We start from the raw sequence: 8695 nt of genomic DNA on the forward strand, positions 1-8695 counted from the left end.
CACCTTGGTCCAGGCCATTACCATTGCTCACCTGGATTTCTACATATAGTCTTACCAATGGTCTCTGTAGTTTGATTCTTGCCCCCCCCTTAAATATTTACTCTCATAGCAGCCAGAATAATTTTTCAAAAATCTGAACCAGACCATGTCACTCTCTTATGTAAAATTCTTCAATAATTTTCTGCTGCACTTGCAATGAAATTTATACCCTTGCCAGGGCTTATAAGACCTGACTCTTAGCAACCTTGTAATGTCATTCTGTCCTCTTTCTATTCCACAAAGCTGCCAAGCTCATTTCTCCCTTAGGGCACTGGCATTTACTGCTTGCTCTGTCTGGAAGAAACTATACCTTCCCATGGCTCTTTGTTTCTCATCATTCATGTCAGGTCTCAAGTGTCATCTCGCACAGAGGTCTTCCTTGAACACTCTACCCCAGAGAGCATCCACCGCTCATTTCCAACCTGAAGTATTCTTTCTTCTTCTCTCATTCTGTTTACCCCCTTCACAGAACTTTTCATTGTTTGTAATTTTGAGTGAATCGTAAATAGTCTAGCCATCTTAAACACCGAAAACCAGCTCAATCTCTGACTGCATTAAAGTGATCGGTTTCTACTATCCATCAAAAGTAAAAGTATATCTTTTCTTGAGGGAGAGAACATGAGCCAGAGCCTCAAATTTTCTCTAATTTCTCTTACACAATATCAAAATTTAATCAAAAGTTAGCAAACATGCACAGAGACAAGAACTGGTGCCCCAAAAATAAATAAATAAGAGAAAACATAGACAGATATACAGTAGAAAGAGACCCACAGGGACCCTTCTATCGGCATTAGCAGAGTTTTCAATAGTAGTGATCAACATGATCAACAAATTAAATGAAAACATCAAGAATTTTGGCAGAGAACTGGAAACTAAGAAATTATCAAAAAGTAATTCTATAAATTAAAAACACGAGACTTAAAATTAAGAACTCAGTAGATGAGTTTGATAGCAGATTAGATGCAATTGAAGAGAGACTTAGTGGACTGGAAATAAGCCAAAAGAAAACATCCATACCAAAGTTAGGGGAAACTAAAGGATGAAAAAATACAAAAAAGAATATAAGAGACAAATGAAACAAGGTGAAAATGTCCAAATTAAATGTAATGAGAATCTCAGGGTGAAAGGAAAGAGAAAGTAGGACAGATGCAATACTCAAAAAGAAGACAGTTGAGAATTTCCAAAACCAAAGAAAGACATCAAGTCATGGATGTCTGAAGCACTATGAACCTTAGACAGAGTGAATACAAAGAAAACCAGACTCGGATATATAATAGCTAAACTTCTGAAAATGAAAGACAGAGAGAAAATCTTAAAAGCAGCCAGTGGTGGCAGGGTTGTGGGGTAAAGATATTTTATCTTCATAAAATATACAGTAGGGCTGGGAGCAACTTCTACACAGAAACCATGGAGACTAGAAGACAATGGGATGAACGATAATCTCAAATCGCTGAAAGAAAAAACTGCCAATCTAGAATTTTGTATCTTTCACTGTATCCTTTACCTCATCCTCTACTCTTCCCTTCACTTATTTAGTTCCAGTCATCTGCTCTGTCATTCCTTATACATTCCAGACATACTGACTCCTTGCACTGGCTGTTTCCTATACTTGATTCATTTTTCTCTTAAATATTCATATAGCTATTTCCCTCATCGCTTTCAAGTCTTTTCTCAAATGTCACCATTTCAGTCAGGCCTACCTTGAACATCCTATTTAAAATTGTATCCATTTCTTTAAAAAAATATATTTTATTTATTTATTTGACAGACAGAGATCACAAATAAGCAGAGAGGCAGGCAGAGAGAGAGAGGGAAGCAGGCTCCCTGCTGAGCAGAGAGCCCAATGTGGGGCTCGATCCCAGGACCCTGGGATCATGACCTGAGCCAAAGGCAGAGGCTTTAAACCACTGAGCCACCCAGGTGTCCCAAATTGTATTCACTTTTGAGCTCTCTTCCCTAAATTATTTTTTTACAAAGCTTTTAATTAATTTATTAATTAATTTTATTTTTCAAGAGAGAGAGCAAGTGGAAGTGGGGGGGGGGCGGTATGGACAGAGGGAGGGGGGAGAGAAATCTTAAGCAGGCCCCATGCCCTGCACAAAGTCCTATGCATGGCTTGATCTCATGACCCTGAGGTCATGACCTGAGCTGAAATCAGCAGTCAGTTGCTTAGCTGACTGAGTCACCCAAGTACTCCTTTCCCAAATTATTTTTCATTATACATTGCTACCTTCTAATATATCATATCCTTTATTTATTTATGATTGTGTTTTAAAATTTTTTTGGTCTCCCTTAACTTACATAAATTTAAGCAGATTGATTCAATTAAGACTACTTATTTAAACTAACGCTAGCTCGTTTTTTTTTTTTTTAAAGAAGATTTTATTTATTTTAGAGAGAGAGATAGAGTATGAGAAGGGGGAGGTTTAGAGAGAGAAGCAGACTCCCCGTTGAGTGGGACTCAATCCCGGGACTCCAGAATTATGACTTGAGCTGAAGGCAGTTGCCCAATTGACCAAGCCACCAAGGTGCCCAACTCTAGCTGTTTTTACCAGGAAGGCTATTAAGGGTACTTAATACCCCATGATGTCAGAGACAGAAGTCCCCCTTCATTCATCAATTCCCTTGTTTAACCTCATTCTCATTTTTTCCTTTGTCTTTTCTTTTAAAAATAGTCTAATTCTCTCTGAAAGTAGATGGGAGGTAGATAGATAGAATCTGATATATGTTTAAGTATGGATGTTTTCAGCTGCAAGTTACAGGAAACCCAACCACAAGTGACTTAAAGAATAAGGATATTTATTATCTCACATAAGGAGTCATCCAGAGTGAGGGCATCTCCAGTGGTAGCTCACCGCTGACATCTATTTGCTTTCCATTTTCACATTTATCACACTCTGTAGGCTGATTGCTGTACATTTTCACAAGAAGACGTGACAATATGTTGCTAAAGAGGGAGAGCTGCTTTTTCTGCATCTCTTGTTTAAGGGCGAAGAAACTCACTTTCTGCAGTACTCCCAGCAGACCTCCTTCCTGTCTCATTCACCAGGACTGTGTCACTAGGCCATTTCAAGAACATTTATAGGAGAGGACGATGGATTACCGTGATTGGCTTAGCTTAGACTGATTTGTCTGGTATTGTGGAAGGGGTCCAGACCCATGAGACAGATGGTTTCTTCATGCTTGACCAAAATTAGGGTTCTGTTCCTGAGAAAAGGGGCATGGTTGGGTGGCCGACCCGAAGTCCCTTTTACATAGCATCTGTCAGATATCATTCTGAAAGTCACTTCACCTCCTTGAGCTCATGTGACCTTACGTATTCAGGAGTATTTTATCATTCTATTTTGCAGAGGAAGCTCAGCAATGTTGGGTAATATCCTGAAGGTAGTAGAGCTAGGACATGTTAAGATCCCGTTGGGGGCCCACTATCCCTGGGTGTCCTGTCCGTGGATCAATGGTGGTTTAAAAAATCAGCTGCAAAGCTTGTCCGTGAATGTTCACAGCAGCATTACACTCAAGAGTTAAAAGGTAGAAACAACCTAAAGGTCCATCCACTGGTGAATGAATAAACAAAATACGGCACATCCATGTAATTTAATTATGATTTGGTCATAAAAAGAAATGAAGTTCTGACACGGGCTTCGGCATGGATGAACCTGGAGAACATGATGCTAAGTAAAAGAAACTAATCACAAAAGACTACATACATGATTGCATTTATATGAAACGTGCAGAGAAATCAAATCTATGGAGACTGAAAGTAGATGGGTATTTTTCAGGGGCTGGATGGAGGGGCGGGGACAGTGACAGCTAGGGGTTTTGGGGTGCCTGGGTTGCTCAGTGGGTTAAGACTCTGCCTTTGGCTGAGGTCATGATCTTTGGGTCCCGGGATCAAGCTCCACATCGGGCTCTCTGCTCAGTGGGGAGCCTGCTTCCCTCTCTCTCTCTGTCTGCCTCTCTGCCTGCTTGTGATCTCTCGCTCTCTGTTAAATAAATAAATGAATAAAATCTTTTTTAAAAAGGATACAGGATGGGGTGCCTGGGTGGCTCAGTGGGTTAAAGTCTCTGCCTTCGGCTCATGTCATGATCCCAAGGTCCTGGGATCGAGCCCCGCATCAGACTCTCTGCTTTGCAAAGAGCCTGCTTCTTCCTCTCTGTGCCTGCCTCTCTGCCTACTTGTGATCTCTGTCAAATAAATAAAAAATAAAATTTTTTAGATAAATAAATAAGGATACAGCATTTCTTTTCAGGATGATGAAAATGTTCTAAAATTGAGTATGGTGACAGGTTGCACAATTTCGTGAAAATACTAAAAAGTATTCAATTATATATTTTAAATGAGTGAATCAGGTGATATGTAAACTATATATTACTAAAACTTACTTAAAAATGGCTGCAAATGATTTTAAAAGTGCTACTATGGAAAGCTGGGTCTAGGTCCCCAGCCCTTGAATCTGAATTGCTTTGACCGCTTTGACCAACAGTGTATGTTGGAAGAGACAGTATGTGACAATATGTGACTTCTGAGTCTGGGCTTTTTAGCAGCTTCTGCCTGGCTTTCTCTAGACACAGGTTCTTGGGTCTGTTCTCAGGACTGTGTTCTCACTCAGTGCTGTTAAGAAGGCCAAGTCATACCGAAAGGCCACATAGAAGTGGGACAGGGGACACTTGCAGTTAAACCTGGCCTTCAGCCATTCAAGACCAGGAGCCAGAAATGTGAGAAAAGGAGCCTCCAGATGATTCCAGTCTCCAGCTCATAGTCTCCCTTCTTAAGGCCTCAGACATCGTAGAGCAGATACAAACCACTTCTTTGTGCCCTGTCCAAATTCCTGGCCCCCAGAAGACATTAGCATAATAAAAATGTTGTTTTATATTACCAGTTAGGAGTGGCTTGTTGTGCAGAAACAGATAAGCAGAGTCACCTTCCTACCCCCAGTTGTACAACCAATATCTCTGTTCCATCTGTACTCCCAGGTGTTGTAGGAGTCCTTCATCCAGGTGCCCTGGAGAGACAGATGGTTCTCAGAACTGGGGAAGGCTGACTTTCTTTTCCCCTTCACCCCATTCTTCTCTGAGGGTGTTTCCCTCACATTACACACGGTTGAAGATTTCACCTGCAGGTTCAAATTCCTAGTTTAATCCCTGGAACACCTGCATTGACACCTGTTTGCCCCGACTCTGGGAATTGGAAAAAGGGCTCAGCTTTGTGTAGATTTGCATTTCTTTTACATACATTTGCTGGAAGCTCAGTTACCCTCTGTCTTCTTTCTCTCCCTCTCTTGCCCAGAGCTCTCTCTGAACTTATGGTCTCTAGACCAAACATCCTGCCAAGCCACTCCCTGCCACTCTGTGACGTCCTAAAGTACCTTGAAATCTGGTGTCCACAAGCAAACACTTCTCCTTCCCTTTGAAACCAGCTCCTCCTCCCATGTCCTCCATTGCCAAAGAAGGAAAACCATCCTTCCAGTAACCAGAGCCAGAAACCTAGGTATCATTCTTCTCTTCCTGTACTCACGCCTGGATCTTCTCATCCATTTCTTAGGTTTGAAATACCATCTGGATTCTGATGACTCCTAATTTTTGTCTTTGGCCCTGACCTCTTCTCTGAACTTCTTTCCAGTATGTCCTACCTGCCTACTGGACACCCACATGGGCATCTGAAAGGTATCTTGAACCCAACATGACCCACTTCCACTCCTGGTTGCCTTCCACGAATCTGGTTCCCAGGAGGCCTTCGCCTTCTCAGTAAACGTCGACTCTGTTCTGCTGGCACAGGCCACAGATTTTGGACTCACTCTTGACTCCTCTTGCTGACTCCTCCTTTCAAAGTACATTCAGAATCCTGCTCAGTGTGACTCTACTCCGAAACCACTGTCATCTCTCTGCCGGATTATTGCAAAGGCCTCCTAACTGGTCCCCTGCTTTCAACTTTGCCTGTATCTATCTCTCACACAGCAGCCTCAGCGATCCCTTTAACTGATAAGAACAGATACTACACTTGATCTTAGCCAAAAGGCCGAGAAGCGATCAGCGATCCCTTTAAAATGAAGGTCAAGCCTGTCAGTTGCTTGAAACCTCTGGCGGCTTCCCATCTCACTCAGAACAACAGTCCAAGTCCTGACAGTGGCCGACTTTCTTTGGCCCCCTTGCCTCCCTAATCCCATCCACTGCTGGTTCCCCTCCCTCCCTCTCTGCAGCCCCCCTGGCCTCCTTGCTCTTCTTTGACACCCAGGATGTCTTGTCACAAAGTCTTTGTGACGGCTCTTTCCTGTGCGAGGAGTGGTTTTGCTCGAGATACACACACAGCTGCTTCTCTCGTTTCCTTCCAACTCTGCTCAACTGATTCCAAAGGACGGGGTCTTCTGTAGTCGCCCTCCACCCAACTCTGGTGCTCTCTATCCCCTCATCTGGCTCTGCTTTTCTGTCCAACGCTTAACACCTAACTCATCAGGCACTGGTGAGTTTATCATCCAGTCTCTTCCCAGTGGAAAGGAAGCTCTCCAAGGTTGGGGACTGACCTTGGTTCCCAGAACAGCTCCAGCAACATGGGTCCGTACCTTAACAGTCATGTGTGGAATGAAGGAGTGAACGGATCCTCCTTCGCACACAGTCAATCAGTCACAAAGTCATTTCTGTGCTTGTCCATACCGCTCCCCCCTCCCCACCCCATCAACACCCTAATTCAGACCTCACCTTCTCCCCCCTTGACCACTGCAACTGTTTACTGAGCTGACCTGCATCCCTGGTGCAGGTTCTCATCCATCTAGGCACTTGCCACAGTTATTTAAAACATTAATTTGGTTTATTTTCCCCCAATGCCAAGGTAATACATGTTGCCAATGGAAAACTTAGAAGACACAGATCAATGAAAAAGCAGGGGGGAAAAATCCCCACTCATATTCCTCCCATCTAGAGAATGTGTTTTCCCGCTGGCCTTTTCTCCTGTGCACTAGCTTTTTTTTTTTTTTTTTTCTTTTAATGTTTAAAAGATTATTTATTAATTTATTTATTTGACAGAGAGTGAGACAGCAAGAGAGGGAACACAAGCAAGGGGAGTGGGAGAGAGGAAGAAGCGGGCTTCCCGCTAAGAAGGGAGCCAGATGCAGGGCTCGATCCCAGAACCCTGGGATCATAACCTGAGCTGGAGGGCAGATGCTTAATGACTGAGCCACCCAGGTGCCCTGTGCACTAGCTATTTTGTTTGTTTGTTTGTTTGTTTGTTTACAGATAGCCGTGCTTCTGCGGACTCTCCAGATGAACACCGACTTTGGAAAAAACCGACAAGCAGAGCAGCTAAGGTTCAAATTTGCTGGCTAACTGAAAGCATCCGGTTTAACCTACGCCCTTAGGTGCCCCACCTGTAAAATGGGAATGATATCAATGCCTCCCTGGCTGGTAGGTGGCCAGGATTAAATCTAGAAAGTGAATCTGCTAGATGCTCAGCGTTAGCCGCCCCTCTTGCGGGTGCTACATTGGCTGCGGAGTGCTTCTGCCTTTCCAGGCACCACTCTGAAGACGGAGACGCCAAGCCGCGCGTGTCACATGCGCTAACTCCTGGAATCCTCCCCACCTCCCCCGGAGGTAGGTGTGGTTCTAACTTAGCACCGCGAGCTAAAGAAGCCTCGGTGGTTTTACAAAGGGAAGGGAAAGCAGAGCGGGGGGAAGGGGGGTTGGCTCCCTCCGCTTACAGTCCCATGCTCCCGCCATCTAGGGGGATACGTGATATTAAAAAGAGTCGCTAGTGCTCCCCAAGCCCTTACTGTCCGTTGGGCCCGGTGCTAAGTGTTTGCACGCGCAGGCATTCCTCCCACAGCGCGGGTTTTCAGAACCAGCTCGGTGCAGAGCTTGATGGATCAATTAGGCAACGCAATTTGCATCCTGCGGCTTGCGATTGGTTAGACAGTCCTGCAAGGAGAAAGCAGCCTGGAAGCGGAGGCTGCAGCGGCTGGCTGGGTCTCGCTTTGTTTATCCTAACAATGGTCGCTCCTCAAGGTGTGTTACGGATAGAAATGGGAAGGCTGGTACTCCGGAGGAAAATCTAGGTGCCATCAAGCTGGGGGGCTCTCAGGGACTTTTAACATTCCTGGCCATACACGTATTGCGATGACAAACACCTTTATTATTGAAATAGCATAGAGAAGAACGGCTCTGCAGTCGCCAGCCTGAAGATCCCGAGCCACATTTTCATGTGTGTGTTTATGTTTCATTTCAAAACAACAAGCCGATAATAATAACAGCGCTCACTCACATTTCTGGGGCTTACATTTGTGGCAGGCCTGTGCTGAGAGCTTTGCAGTTAAGCTTTACCACGACTCTATTTGTTATTGGCCCCATTTTGCAGATGGGGAAACCAAGGCACAAAGAGAGGATGCCATTGCTCATTGTCCCACAGCCAGAAGGAGCTGGAGCCGGTTCCCAGCAAGTGAACTCTGGCTCCAGCCAGAAACCTCAGCGGCTGTGCTGTGCTGGATTGTGGAGAGCTAGAGGTTTCTCAACTACTGTAGGATGGTCCAAAAGGCCACCTTCTCTCATTTTGTCATCCTACCAATCCCAGGGGACAGGTACCATTGTTTTTGCTGGTTTCCAATGAGAGCAGGGCATAGAGATGTCAAGCAAATTGCCTTTGAAGAGTCACACAGCCAGTAAATGGCTGAGC

General features: G+C 44.4%; 1 pseudogene; it reads right to left on the reverse strand.

The window, feature by feature from the left end:
• Positions 1 to 5947: 5947 nt before the first annotated feature.
• LOC131810733 (U2 spliceosomal RNA) lies at positions 5948 to 6067 on the reverse strand (annotated as a pseudogene).
• Between the last annotated feature and the right edge of the window lie 2628 nt (positions 6068 to 8695).

This window comes from Mustela lutreola, chromosome 10, assembly GCF_030435805.1.
Source record: "Mustela lutreola isolate mMusLut2 chromosome 10, mMusLut2.pri, whole genome shotgun sequence".
Taxonomy (NCBI): domain Eukaryota; kingdom Metazoa; phylum Chordata; class Mammalia; order Carnivora; family Mustelidae; genus Mustela; species Mustela lutreola.